This window comes from Lampetra fluviatilis, chromosome 71 (genome assembly GCF_964198595.1).
Source record: "Lampetra fluviatilis chromosome 71, kcLamFluv1.1, whole genome shotgun sequence".
In the NCBI taxonomy this organism is placed as follows: Eukaryota; Metazoa; Chordata; class Hyperoartia; order Petromyzontiformes; family Petromyzontidae; genus Lampetra; species Lampetra fluviatilis.
The window spans coordinates 1,877,399-1,892,879 of NC_136345.1; the positions used below are offsets into that span (position 1 = coordinate 1,877,399).

Genomic DNA, 15,481 nt, shown 5'->3' on the forward strand with positions numbered 1-15,481 from the left:
ATTCACTTCGATTTAAAGCTTTCGTGACTGCAGGGATTCATCTTCTTGGTTCTTTCGGTAAAGTCACGTAGAAGGGAAATAATAAAATAATAAAAATACAGCATAATAAAATAATTCTCACGATGTTTCGGCTACAACGCAAGCAGCCGTCCTCAGGTGAAAAATGAAACACCACCAAAAGCTTGGAGCGTATATTTAAGCTGGGTTGGAGGGGGAAGAAGAGCGCCTTGACAAATTAATTTGCATATCAAGAGGAATTTAACATTCCTTCCCTTTGTTAATTCTACCCCCTGTCCCCTCCCTTTGATGCTGCTGATGCTGCTAATCCTGCATAATGCACGGGCATAATATGACTTTGAAACCCCCCGCCCACCTCCTACGCATTTCCCATAAATATGCTAAATTCCTCTTGATATGCAAATTATTTTGTCAAGGCGCTCTTCTTCCCCCGCCAACCCAGCTTAAATATTCGCTCCAAGCTTGGTAGTGTTTCATTCTTCACCTGAGGACGGCTGCTTGCGTTGTAGCCGAAACTTTGTGAGAATTATTTTATTATGTTTTATTTTTTATTATTTTCCCTTCTACGTGACTTTACCGAAAGAACCAAGAAGATGTACATACACTTAAGCAGACGGTGCGTATTTTTTAAAATAACTTATTGTTAATACGATGTAACCTGATGCAGCATAATTAGGTGCAGTAATAAAATTTTGTTAAAATGACTCAATAATTTAGAATTAATACTTGTGAAGTATTGGAAAATGACGGCAGGAAACTCCTTGACGGGAACACACTTCTTTTATTAAATCTTGACTTGTAACAATACAACGCGTGGCCTCTCTTCTTCACAATGCGCTTCTCTTGACTCTGGATTCTGTGCTGCCGGCTCTCTGTGCCTCGTGTAGACTCCGCGCCTCGGCTACACTCCTCTCTCGCCTCGTGTAGACTCTGCGCCTCTGCTACACTCTCCACTCGCCTCGTGTAGACTTTGCATCTCTCTCTCTGGCTACACCGTATGCATACTCGGCTCGTGTAGACCTTCCTCTCTCGCTGGCTACACCGTATGCATACTCGGCTCGTGTAGACCGTTCTCTCTCGCTGGCTACACACTATACATTACTCAGCTCGTGTAGACCGTTCTCTCTCGCTGGCTACACACTATACATTACTCAGCTCGTGTAGACCGTTCTCTCTCGCTGGCTACACACTATACATTACTCAGCTCGTGTAGACCGTTCTCTCTCGCTGGCTACACACTATACATTACTCAGCTCGTGTAGACCGTTCTCTCTCGCTGGCTACACACTATACATTACTCAGCTCGTGTAGACCGTTCTCTCTCGCTGGCTACACACTTATACCTTACTCTCCTCTACTCTCCATTACTCTCCTCTCCGGGCTCTATCTCTGCACCTTCGTCTTCATTCTTAGATGGTTCCCCTTCTGCCCCTGCTCCTCTGTGCATCACCTTATATACCCCTTCTTCCCGGGAGACGGAGCGGATGCGGACCTCAACGTCGGCACCGCTCCTCAGTTACCCAATCCCCACGCGCTATCCCTACGATCCGGTTCCGCTCAGCGCGTGTTTCCACTCCCCGACCAATCACACCGCGCTGCTACCGATCACTCCCTCTGGGCGCGTCACCGGCACACAGCCAATCAGCAGCACTACCCCCACCCGCGCACTGACGCCTGCTCCTCCCCGTCAGCGCGCGTCACCACACACACACCCGTACATACGCGCTGGCACACGACATATACACCCAGCGCGTATCACCACTACATCACCCCCTCCCACATAGCTCGCAGCCGGCCCGGCTGCTAACAACAACCAACCGCGACGATAAAACGACAACCAACAAAAAAAAACCCCGTAACCCCCCGAGTGTGCCCCGTAACATAACACAACAACAACAACAACAAGAATAACTATGTACAGATTGACAATGAACCCGAAAAGTCAACAATAACACGATACGAGCAAATTCGAAACGAACGCGCCCCACGTCCCTGCGACTACACGCAGTGACGAGGCGCTCCAACTGCCCCGACTCCTCACGAGGCAGGTCATGCAAAGTAGCACGACCTGGCGCGAGTCCGTCTGGCTGGTCCATCGTATGGGGCGGGACACTGACGACCGTCCGGCGGTTCCGGCTGCTCCAGACGGCGCGGAACGGGCCTGAAAGGGCCGGCCCCGCCGCGGAGATCCGGCCGCCGGTGATCGGCAGCTGTCAGTTCCGAGACACCTGGGAGCAGATCAGGCGAAAATACGTGTGGATCAGGCAGAGACATTTCCCCCTCTGGGTCGCCGGTCACGTCACACGCCCGGCCATCACGACACAAGGGGAGGCCATATGGAGGCGAGAACGGTTTCAGTCGGGAGGGGTGAACGTACCACCGGCGCTTTCCCCACTTTATCTGAACGCACTGGGGCCGTGCAACGCGCACGACCTCCACGGGTCCCCTCCACGGTCTCAACAATTTAGGCGACGTAGCCAAGGGTGCCTGAGGGCAATGCAGCCAGGCCCTGTCACCTGGTTTCCATTCGTGCATGGACACCTTCCGTGCCCGCAACCGTTCATTAGCAATTTGGCGAGCCCGCGAATTAAGCCGCGCGGCCTCCCTCGCCTCTGTCAGCTTGTGAATATTAAACTTAATATGTTCTGCCAAATTAGAATTAGTTCGTGGAGCGGACAGGCCAAGTTGCGTTTCTATTGGCGGGTCAGCTTCCCGACCGTACATCAAATAGAATGGGGAAAACCCCGTAGCTGCATGGGGGGCCATTCTATACGCGGCAAGGACTCCCGGGACCTGCAGGTCCCAATCTACATGTGCCTCGCACACCTGCTGGCACAGCATGGAAGTCAAGGTTTTGTGGAGTCTCTCCACCATCCCGTCAGTCTGCGGGTGGTACGGGGAGGTACGCACCTTCTTGGTACCCAACAGATCGCACACCTCTTGCAACAATTTACTCGAAAAATTTTTACCTTGGTCGGTCAGCAGGCGTTCGGGAGCCCCCTTGTCCAGGACATAGCCCTGGACGAAGGCATCCGTCACAGCCGCTGCCGACTGGTTAGCGAGAGGCCACGCCATAGGCCATCGGGTAAAGTATTCGACCCCCACTAACAAATATTTATTCCCTCTCGGCGTGACTGGGAAGGGCCCCAAAATATCGAGTGCAACGAGCTCGTTGGTACGCGAGACCTGAATAGATTGCAGCGGTGGATTAGCTGCCACGGCCGGTGGTTTACGCCTGGCGCACTCAACGCACCCCTTCAGAATATGCACCACATCACTTCCCATTCCCGGCCAGTAATAGTCACGCTGAAGCAGGGCAAGCGTCTTGTTAACTCCCAAGTGCAAGAGGCGTTCGTGTGCCGCCAAGACAACCCTCCCCCTCACAGCGGAAGGCACCACGAGTGCGTTCCGCCGGGACAAACTGTCCCATTTCAATAACACGCCCCGCTCAAGTACATAGGAGCCGGTACGCTCCTGGTCCCCCTCGGGACCCCCAACCTTGCGGCGCAATGCTAGCAGCGAGCTGTCCGCCATCTGGAGGCGGCCCCATTCGCTGAGCGACAGCGAGAGCAGCGAGTCCCGACCCTGAGAGGCAGTGGAATCATCCCCGATCGGTGCGCCCGCTGTCGCAGCCAGTGCCCCCATCTCCCCCGCAAGCGTCGGTTTACAGCGCGCCGATCCCGACAAACACGCGCATCCATCACAAGGCAACAACCGCGACAAGCAATCGGCATTCGTGTGTCGCAACCCCTTACGGTACGTAGTCGTAAACTGATAGTCCTGGAGGACTTCCAACCAACGCGACAACTGGCCCGAGGGCTGGGCGACCCTCAATGAATACTGTAGCGCCGCGTGGTCCGTTCGGACTGTAAAGTGACGACCATAAAGATATGGCCTAAACTGCTGCACAAAAAAAACAATGGCAAGCAGCTCGCGACGGGTGACACAGTAGCGCTGCTCCGCCGGAGACAACACCCTACTACCGTAGGCGACAACTCTTTCGACACCCCCAACGACTTGGGATAGCACCCCCCCAATGCCCGTGTTGCTAGCATCCGTGTCCAGCAAAAAGGGACTGGCAAAATCGGGATAACACAAGGGTGGGGCACCCACCAAGGCGTCCCGGAGGGAGCGAAACGCGGCCTCCTCCTCCGGTCCCCATTTGAACTTCACTCCCTTCGCCGTTAGAGCGTGCAAGGGTTTTGCAATAGTGGCGAAGTGCTCAACGAACCGCCGATAATAAGAAGCAAACCCGATGAAACTACGCACGTCGGAAACGGACGTAGGTGTCGGCCACGAACCGACACAATCCGTCTTCGCGGGATCGGTGGAGATCCCCGAAGAATCGACAATGTGACCCAAGTATCTAACGGACCTACGAAGGAGGTGACATTTGGCCGGTTTAAATTTCAACTTAGCCGATCGCATTCGCAAGAACACCCCTCTCAATCGCCGGAGGTGTTCCTCAAACGTTTTACTGAAAACAATGACATCGTCCATATAAATCAAGCATGTATCCCACTGCAAGCCCGACAAAACCAGCTCCATAAGTCGCTGAAACGTCGCTGGAGAGGAGTGAAGTCCCATGGGTAACCGGTTAAACTGGAACAGCCCCCCTGGAGTCCGAAATGCTGTCTTAGGTTTCGACTCTTCGTCAAGCGGCAACTGCCAAAACCCCGATAACAAATCAAGAGTCGAAAAATATCGCGCACCAGACAATGCATCGAGGGACTCATCCATCCTGGGGAGCGGATACGCGTCAGCCACAGAGATCTTATTCAGGCGACGGAAATCAACGCAGAATCGCAGGGACCCGTCCTGCTTCTTAACCAGCACAATAGGCGCTCCCCACGGGCTAGAGGAGGGCGAAATAATATCGGCTTCTAGCATATCGTTAACAGCCGACTGAACATGTTCCTTCTCCACGGGACTCAGTCGGAAGGGATTTAGCCTGACCGGCGCCGCATCGCCCGTTTCAATGTGATGGTGCAACAAATCCGTGCACCCAATGTCATACTTATGTTTACTGAATACATCAGAGAATTCAATGAGCAACTCGCGCAGCGCACCCAACTGCGCCGCCGACAAATCGTCCGAGGCGGCACATAACGAATGGACCCACTCAAGGTCTTCCCTTGGCTCAACGTTCCGCGCGGGGCTCGAGCCCACCTGCGCAACCAACCCATCATCCCCAGGGACCTGCGCCGCGTGAGCCAGCACGGTGCCCTGCGGAATGACAGCTGGTCGCGACCCCGCGTTCAAAACCATCACAAACGGATCCCTGTCAGCCCGCACCAAAGTGTGAGCCACCGATAAATCAAGACCCCCGACAGCCTTGTTAGAAGGACCCAAAAGCATACTCTGTCCCGAAGCCTCCCTCACCCATGGTTTCCGCAACCGGAGGGGAATCAACATCTGTGAACCCGGGGGCACTTGCACTGTCTGCGTCGCCACCGCTTGTATCGTAGCGCACGCCGTCCGAATGTCAGTAGGGCCCGTCAAAAATGAAATCCGGCGACCCGATGGCAGTTCAATGCATCGTTGATCGATAAGAATTTTAATGGGCATTTTAGCCAAAAAGTCAGTGCCCAAAAGACACGGAACTGCCAAAGAAGACGAAACGAAAACGGGTCCCGACAATTTGATATCTCCAATGCAAATGGACGCCCTAACCTGACCGATAATGCCCAACGATCCCCCATTAGCGGCGTAAAATGGCACATCCACTGGAAGCAGCGGACGACATTGGACCGGAAGAATATTATAAATGAGGTCCGATATAATAGTTGCCGATGCCCCCGTGTCCACTAACACCCTAATCTCAACCCCATCAATAGATCCCGTAACAACGGACGAACCCGCCGAAGCAGCCACAATTCTATGCCCCAATTCCGCCCATTCAATGTCTCCCTGGTCCCGGCCGAACCCCCCTCGCCGAACCGAATCCCTGAACCTTAACCGGCCCTCCTCCGCCGCAACGCGGCGTCCCATGTGTGCCGAATAAACAGGCCGAGCGTGTGAGGTGCCGCGACTTGCCGGGGATTGTAGAGATGACTTGGGCTCTCGGTCGTCGTCCAGCCGAGCTCCCATTGCGCGCTGCCGCGGAGCGCGGCACCCGGACGCCACGTGGCCCCGGAGGCCGCAGTTATAGCACGTGACGAGGGTCGGAGTAGATCTTGGTTGCTCCGACTTTCGGCCCGATCGCAGAGGCGACCGGGCCCCCGGCCTCCAGTCCCCTGGTCGTCCCGTGGCGAACGCCTCCTCTCGTGGGCTGACGACTTGGGGTTCGGCGACCACCAAACCCGGGGCTGCGACGACAGCAGCGTTGCAACCAACGCCTTGCTTCCGTTGTAGGGCCTCGTGCGCTTGAATACTCGTGGCGACTCTCAAAGAAGAAATATCAATCTCGTCAGCTGTGTTGATAGGGACCCCCAGGTCCTGCGCCAACTTGAGCAGCTGCTCCAAAACCATCGCGTCTTGGCCCTCCTCGTCCATCCGAGGGAACGCAGCATCAGCAAGAGCCAGCAACGCCGTGCGATAGGCCAGCGCGGTCTCCGTGGCCGCTTTCCGTCTTGCGTAGAACTGATGGCGGCACGTAGAGGGAGGCCCGTAGACCCTGGCCAACAACCCCAGCGCATCCTTCAGCGTGGAGCGGTCCGACTTCCGTGCAGCCCTGAAGGCCGCGAGCGCATCGTCGTCCAGCATGGCGGGCAATGCCCGCAGCGCCGTAGCATCGGACCACGCTGACATCTCTTGATGCGCCAAAAACCTTCGCTGAAATTGGCCCCAGTCTCCGCCTTCCGCCTTGAAGGCTGACAACGTGGGCAGGCGCTGCTGAAAAATGAAGTCATCCGCCTCGTGGTTCCTCTCCGCCTGTCCGTCGGTGTCTAAGATGGCGGCTCCAGCAGCAGACGTAAGATGGCGGACCCCCTCGCGCGCTGATGACGTCGATGCGCGCGCTTGGGAACCCACCACCACGTGGCGCTCGCCGTTCCCGCCAAAAGTAGGCCCAGGCGCAATGGCGGGAATCCCCCATTCGTTTTGGCGGGAATCTGCGGGGCGACCTTGTAAAATGTCCCCCACCGTCCCCGCTCCTCCCGACGAGCTGATCTCCGCCAAGATGGACGCGGCAGCGAGCAGCAGCTCCGCCAGTCGGGAGTGCGCCTCACGAAGCCCGGCGTCTGTCCCCGGTCGCTCGGCCGGCGCCGTCGACGGACCCTGCAGCGTGGGCAAGTCCTCTTCCTCACCCCCCGCCACCAGCGGCCCCGAGTCGTCCAGGTCTTCCTCGCGGTCAATCCCGTGGGTCCTACGGGTCTTCCTCGTCTCCATACTTGGAAGCCCGTTTCACTTCTGACGCCAGATGAAGTATTGGAAAATGACGGCAGGAAACTCCTTGACGGGAACACACTTCTTTTATTAAATCTTGACTTGTAACAATACAACGCGTGGCCTCTCTTCTTCACAATGCGCTTCTCTTGACTCTGGATTCTGTGCTGCCGGCTCTCTGTGCCTCGTGTAGACTCCGCGCCTCGGCTACACTCCTCTCTCGCCTCGTGTAGACTCTGCGCCTCTGCTACACTCTCCACTCGCCTCGTGTAGACTTTGCATCTCTCTCTCTGGCTACACCGTATGCATACTCGGCTCGTGTAGACCTTCCTCTCTCGCTGGCTACACCGTATGCATACTCGGCTCGTGTAGACCGTTCTCTCTCGCTGGCTACACACTATACATTACTCAGCTCGTGTAGACCGTTCTCTCTCGCTGGCTACACACTATACATTACTCAGCTCGTGTAGACCGTTCTCTCTCGCTGGCTACACACTATACATTACTCAGCTCGTGTAGACCGTTCTCTCTCGCTGGCTACACACTATACATTACTCAGCTCGTGTAGACCGTTCTCTCTCGCTGGCTACACACTATACATTACTCAGCTCGTGTAGACCGTTCTCTCTCGCTGGCTACACACTTATACCTTACTCTCCTCTACTCTCCATTACTCTCCTCTCCGGGCTCTATCTCTGCACCTTCGTCTTCATTCTTAGATGGTTCCCCTTCTGCCCCTGCTCCTCTGTGCATCACCTTATATACCCCTTCTTCCCGGGAGACGGAGCGGATGCGGACCTCAACGTCGGCACCGCTCCTCAGTTACCCAATCCCCACGCGCTATCCCTACGATCCGGTTCCGCTCAGCGCGTGTTTCCACTCCCCGACCAATCACACCGCGCTGCTACCCGATCACTCCCTCTGGGCGCGTCACCGGCACACAGCCAATCAGCAGCACTACCCCCACCCGCGCACTGACGCCTGCTCCTCCCCGTCAGCGCGCGTCACCACACACACACCCGTACATACGCGCTGGCACACGACATATACACCCAGCGCGTATCACCACTACACTTGTATGATTGTGTGTGTACATGTATCATTTTGTCTATAAGGGTCAAATATTGATTAAGTGATGTTAGGACAAAGTGTGTGTTTTGGAAGTAACCTGGACAGATCACTGGTGAGACCCGTTGTTTTTGTGATACAGGTCAAAGGGTACTTTTGTGTTTTCAGGAAGAATCTCCCTTTGGAGCAACTCATTGTCTTTGAAATAGGGAGCGCATTCGGATCATTCATCAGTTACAAGGCATACCACTCAAAAGTTACACGAATAGGAGGTACATTCTCTACAACACGAATTATAATTTTGTATTACGTGTTGACGTAGATTTTGTCGAACTAGGACTAGAAATTATCCTTGCTGATTAACGTCTGAATGTTCACAACCATGGGTTGAAGCAAGCCCCTCAGAACCATTTACGGCCTTGGGCCAGGAAAGTCATGAAAAAAAACTGCGCACGAACGACGCATCCACGCAAGCTCCTGATGGTCCGTTTTAAAGTTTGAAAATGAAACAATGTTGAATTGTATTATGTTTTGAATTAGATAATTGTATTTCTTCATTAAAAGCTTATATCATTTTACATCTGGTAGACTTAATTGAAAACGACATTTCGTGTAAATTTCCTTTCGTCGTTAAGTAGATGGCCTTGCCGGGGATTTGGTTCCATGCGGAGTTTCACCTTTTCGGGATTGCGGGATCGAAATAAGGCGGCACAGAGCTGGCTGTGCGAGAAGACCGCCGTCCGTAGATTGATTCCAATATGATCGAACGTCTGTCCCTGCGCCTCCGTCGTTCATACAGGGGGTGCGTATGTTTGCAGCGCCCCCTGCATGAAAACGACGGAAAGTGCAGCGTTCGTCATAGGTAGATGAAGTTGTGTGCTTATATAAGAGTATAGCCAGTGGGTTTCAAAGTACCTTTGTCTTACAGAAATCAATTTCGCGTGAACCCACCGCATTAAAACAATGCTCAGCTGAGCGGGGCAAGTCACAGTGGGGGGGGGGGGGGGGCACCTTATATATGTCACGTGCCGTAGCTCACGTGACTTCTGCCGCGAAAATGTCTAGATGTTTTCGCCTGAGGACGACCGCTTGTTGTGATCGAAACGTCGCGATTTATTTTATTTTTTCTACCTACGTGACTTTACCGAAAGAACCAATGAGTATGAAAGACGTCTCGTCTGCTGATCTTGTTCATATCTGTGTACATCGATATCCCACATTGCTTACATGTACACGCCACACTGAAATAAATATAAACTAGAACGACTTCCGGGGATGGGCAAAGATCGAGGAAACTCTTTCCATGGAGCGAGTTAAGTGTGTTCGATTCAACATCTCTGTCCGCCTCTGTGTGTCTCTCTCTGTCTCTGTCGTCTCTATCTTTCTCTGTCTCTGTGTTCCTCTTGTCTGTGTCTGTCCGCCTGTCTTGTCTGTCTGTATGTGTCTTGTATATCAGCGTCTGTCCAACCATAGTCAATGACTGTAGCGGCACGCACCCGTTTAACTCCCATGGCTACACGCCACTCAAACTTGCTCCGAACACACAAAGACAAAGATCCCCCGTATAGCCTGGACAGAATGTTGGGGCAAGTGCCCAAGCCTTGTCCCTAGTTTTCATGAGCTTAGTAATTAAAGGATCAAACCATGGTGGGCGGTTGCCTTTAGTTTTAAATCTAACCAACGGAGCATTTTTGTCAAGAATTTGGAGAAACGTGTACCTGAAGGTCTCCCAAGCCGTAGTCAGGTTAGGGATTTCAGAGACCTTGTCAATATCCAAGTGAAGCACATCATTAGTAAATGCCCGAATGCTCAAGTATCTCATGGAGTGCTTCTCAACCAATTTAGGGGGGGCTTTGGGTCTGGCTGATGATTTCACCCCAAATATGGAGTGATCACTAAGGTTATTATCCAGAACACAAGTCAGTGCGAAATTGTGAGGGGCATTTGTCAATAGGACGTCAAGCAGACATGACTGTCCCTGATTTTTTAGGTTGGGTCTTGTGGGGACATTTATTCATTGAAACAGGTTAAATCTATCTGCAAAATTTGTGGCCACGGCCGGCAATTTTAGCCAATTCCAATTTAGATCACCTACTAAAACTATTTCACCTTTAGGGAGGCCCCCAAGAAGCTCTCTCAGTGCAGACGCAGCTTCAACATCCTTCCCACTAGGCGGTCTATAGCAGCACACTACCAATATATGTTGATTATTTGGGAGAGTTATTCTGAGAACAAGACCTTCAATACAATTTTTTTAAACAAGGAGTGAGCTGGTGAACATGCAATAGTATTACAAACATAGATGGCAATTCCACCTCCTTTAGATCCTCGGTCAAGCTCAAAAAGGTTGTAGTCAATCGTAATCTGCAAGTCATTTACAGCAGGAGTGAGAAATGTTTCTGTTAGGCAAAAAATATCCGGGTCCAGGCTTGCCACTTCTAATTTTAGTTGACTTAATTTAATCACAAGCCCTCTGATGTTGACGTGTAGAACACCAACACCTTTTCTGCCAGAAAAATCTATAGAGTTATACGATTTCTTTACATTTGGGCCAGGATGAAGCGCAATACCACCCAGAAATAAGAAAAGTAGAATTAATAGTTTGCACAGGTATTTTCGGTGAAAGGATGAAGAGCGGCGAACCTTGGATGAATATCAGCAGCTCGCAGGTGGTGATATTCTTAAGAGCAGAATGAAGTTTGGAAGGAGTGCAGGTGAAGTAATGGGACAAAGATAAGGTTGAAAAGGATTCAATGATGGAGTGTAGAATTGTCTATAAGCTGTTTAATTAGCAGGTGTAGTGGCAAATTGAGCAACAAGTATGGATGCGAAGTAACGAGGGTAGCCGTTTGTAGAGTTGAGTGGGGCACTAGATATGGCCGGGAGGGACAGCAGTAGGATATACAGCAGGAGAATTGCCATCTTTAAAATATCAGGGGTACATACAGTTTAACACATAAGCGAAAAATATATATACTTGTAGGCCGAGCGCGAGAAACGTCTTGCCGCACTTGCCACACATGCACGGCTTCTCACCCGTGTGCACTATTGGTCACAGCATTGGAGGTGACGCAGAAGAGGTTGGCGCGCTCATTTATGGCCTTGAGCTTCTCGCTGCACTCGGGCGGCAGCTGAAGGTTTTCCAGGTCGTTGAGCGAGCGCTGGAGAGCGGCTCCGTGCTTGCCGATCAGGTCGTTGCATGTGCTCATATCCTCGAGCTTGCAGGACAGCGAGCGGAGCGTGGTCTGCAGTTCCCTCTTTGCCGGCCTGTGCGCCTGATTTCTCATCGCCCGAGTCATAAGCTTGCAGCACGCTTGTAGAGCCAGCCCTCCTTCACCACCGTCACCTCCGCCATGGCGTCGTAGTCCTTCTGCCTTGGCTCTCTCGGTCTGCTCAAGCACTCCGCCACAGACTCTCCGTGCACTTCACACGAGCATGAGCAACGCGTCACTCACCACCACGACCACGGCGGTCCGCATGGCCCTGGGTGCTACTCCCTGTGACTTCGGGTGACAAAGGCGGCCGGGCCTGGTTCTACCCACACACCTCCTCCTGTGCCATGCCGGCCCCCATTTATACTGCTTGGGAACAGCACGTTAAGGCTAAATGGGGGTCTTCGTCTGAGTGTGGTTGTGTGCAAGTCAACCCGTGGCACCTGGGTCGTGCACATAGCCTGGCACAAGCGTTGTGGTGACGTCACCGCCACTTAGCGGCAAATTGCGGTTGTCACCATTTGTGTGTGTGTTTGTGTGTGGGTGTTTGTGAGTGTTGAGTTGAATATCTGCGCTTTTTGTTACGTCCTGGGAGTCCTGCCTACGACCCGTCCTGGGTGTCACCAGGCCGCCTCGTGTGAGCAGCTCACAACTCTACGTTGAACTTCTTTCGCACCGTACACAGCTGACCGCGATAATCGGAGGTGCGGGGGAAGGACAACAAACTAAGCACGCAAACAAACTGTTCTAGAGAAAATAGTTTTCAATCTGCCCCAGTGGCTTCCTCATATTCATTCATAAACCGTAAAGGATAATAAATACACAATATAAAAAGCTTGTAGCCTTGGGCTTTAGACAATGCGCTGGCGAACTAGCTGTTTTAGACTAATTTCAGGGTGCTGATTCCAAATCTGATCTCAGATTTGCTCTATCACATCTCATTTTTATGCTATCGGCATACCCCATTTTCATTGAATTTACCCGAAATTAGCTCTGTCACTTATGATTTCAAGTTGTTGCGAGTTACTGACTGCTTTAGTGTAAAAATATGGTGCTGTATTTTTAGGATAGTGTGTTTATAATATCATTTTATGTAGATATCCACATTTATTTAATATTTTTCTTCTGCAGGGCGTGATCTAACAATGGCTACAACATCCGAAAGAAGGAAATGCAGTAATGGCCCAGATATCTTCTGCTACATCTGTGGCAGCTTCACTTTTCAGGATCAAAGGCACAACATCAATACCTTTGTCAAGAAGGTTTATCTTGCCTACTTTAAAGTACGACTTGGAGACCAAGACAAAAATTGGGCTCCTCACAAAGTGTGTAAAACCTGTGTTTAAACTTTGCGATCATGGTCTAAAGGAAAGAATGCTTAGCTGAAGTTTGGTGTGCCAATGGTTTGGAGAGAACCTACAAACCGTTTGGATAACTGCTACTTCTGCCTTGTGAATGTAAAAGGTTTCAATAAGAAAAACAAACAACACTTACAATACCCAGATATCCCATCTGCCAGACGACCAGTTGAGCACTGAGGAAATACCTGTGCCTGTATTTACTGAGCTACCAGAGATTGATGTTGAATCCCTCAGTTTACCTGCTTCTACAGATGATGATGATGATGCTCAGATCGAATATACGCCATCTGATGCAGATTGTGATAAAAATGTATCTATTTAGTCAGCCTGAATTGAATGATCTTGTAAGATATTTGCATTTGCCAAAGCAGTCTGCTGAATTGTTGGCTTCCAGGCTGCAACAGAAAGGACTACTCAGACCTGGCACTACTGTCCCCTTTTATCGTAACAGAGAAGCAGTACTTCCATTCAGATGGTCAACTTGTTTATTGTAATGATGTTGAAGGGCTTCTTCTCAATATGGGACTGCCCGCATATGATTCAAGTGAATGGAGACTTTTTATTGACAGTAGTAAAAGGAGTTTGAAATGTGTGTTACTTCACAACAGAAATATATATGGTTCAATCCCAATAGGACACTCTGTAAAAATGAATGAAGAGTATGCCAACATCAAGATTGTTCTGGATAGATTGGAATACCATGTTAATGGATGGCTAATTTGTGTTGATTTGAAAATGGTTAATTTTCTGCTGGGTCAGCAAGGAGGTCACACCAAATACTGTACCCTTGTTTCCTGTGCTACTGAGACAGTAGGGCTACATTAGAACACTGGGTTAAAAAGAACTGGCCACCAAGAATGAGTTTGACGCCTGGTGACAAGAACATCAAGAATGAGCCTCTGGTTGATAGGAAAAAAAATGTATTTCCCCCACTGCACATAAAACTTGGGTTAATGAAGCAATTCGTCAAAGCTCTTGATCACACTGGAGACTGCTTCAGCTATATATATTCAACCTTTTTCAAGTCTCAGTGCCGAGAAGAAAAGGCAGGAATATTTGATGGCCCTCAAATAAGAACACTCATCAGGGATCCACACTTTGTTATAACAATGACTGCGGCAGAGGTTAGAGCTTGGAATGCATTATCTGATGTGGTGCGGAATTTTTTTGAGAACAGGAAAGCGGACAACTATCGCGAGATTGTGGAGGAGCTGCTCTTGAGTTTCCAAGCACTTGGGTGTAGAATGAGCATCAAGGTTCACTACTTACATAGTCACTTGGCCCAGTTTCCAGAGAACATGGGTCACGTGAGCGAAGAGCAAGGTGAACGCTTTCATCAAGACATTAAAGTTATGGAAGAACGTTACCAAGGCCGATGGGACTCAAACATGATGGCAGATTACTGCTGGTCCTTGATGAGAGACATTCCACAAGCTGTACATCGGAGATCATCAAAGAAGAGGTCGTTTATGCAGATGTAACATCACTATTGTGAATGACCTTTTTGTACATATTTTTCTTATCTTCACAATTCAATTCTTACATGGTAATATGCATTCACTCACATTGATATGCAGTCACTCTCACAACTTTGTGCTACGGCTCATTAAATGTTTGTTTCATTATTATTGTATCTTATCTTATTCTTGTATGGATGTCTGTTTAGCTATTCGTATATGAGCATACATTTGCTGTTTTTTATTGAAAATGCAATATTTGATATCTTAAAAACCTGAAAACTGATGCCAGATTTGGAATCGGCACCCCAAAATAACCTTAAAACCGTTAGATACCTTATGCCAGAAAAAGTGTGACCGGTGTCATTTTTAACTCAATAAACAAATAAAATAAACCCAACATTTGAATAAATATCCTTGTATTTGTATTACAATAAATATAGACACGTACATTTATATTTTAAAGTGCATAAATGTACACAAATTAACAAAAAAACAATACAAAAGTTGAGTGCTTTAGTTAAAGCACTAACAGACTAGGCCCTAAATCACATTCAAACTCATTAACACTAAATTAACGTAGTTAATAAACCTTACAATTAGAATAAATACACATTCATTTGTATTGTAATGAATACCGTAATGAATACAGACACGTACATTTATATTGACACGAGCGGTGAGTACCCGGCGTTGCCCGGGCCAAAAAGACAGACACACACACATGTAGTTACACACACAAATCGACTGACACACACACATAGAGTTACACGCACATATCGACTCACACATACATACACAGACTGAACAACAACAACCGCCATTCGCCAGTAAGTGGCGGTGACATCACCACAACGCTTGCAACGCTTGTGCCAGGCTATGTGCACCTTGAGGCCACGTAAAGTGTCGAACGCCCGCTGGCAGGAGGTCACGGGGCAGACCCAGATGGCACAGGTCGACTGACTGAGACGACTGGCTGATGCACCACCTGTGCCCCCTACTGTGGCAACTTGCTGTGCTTTAGCCACCCGGCGCTCCG

General features: G+C 50.2%; 1 protein-coding gene and 1 pseudogene across 2 annotated transcripts in view; one reads left to right on the forward strand and one right to left on the reverse strand.

The window, feature by feature from the left end:
• The window catches only part of LOC144953008 (uncharacterized), a 455,753-nt gene that overhangs the window by 405,608 nt on the left and 34,664 nt on the right, over nucleotides 1-15,481 (reverse strand). The window lies entirely within an intron of this gene.
• Nucleotides 1-15,481, forward strand: part of LOC144953029 (uncharacterized) — an 89,383-nt pseudogene that overhangs the window by 6,142 nt on the left and 67,760 nt on the right. The gene's annotated exons all lie outside the window — the stretch shown is intronic.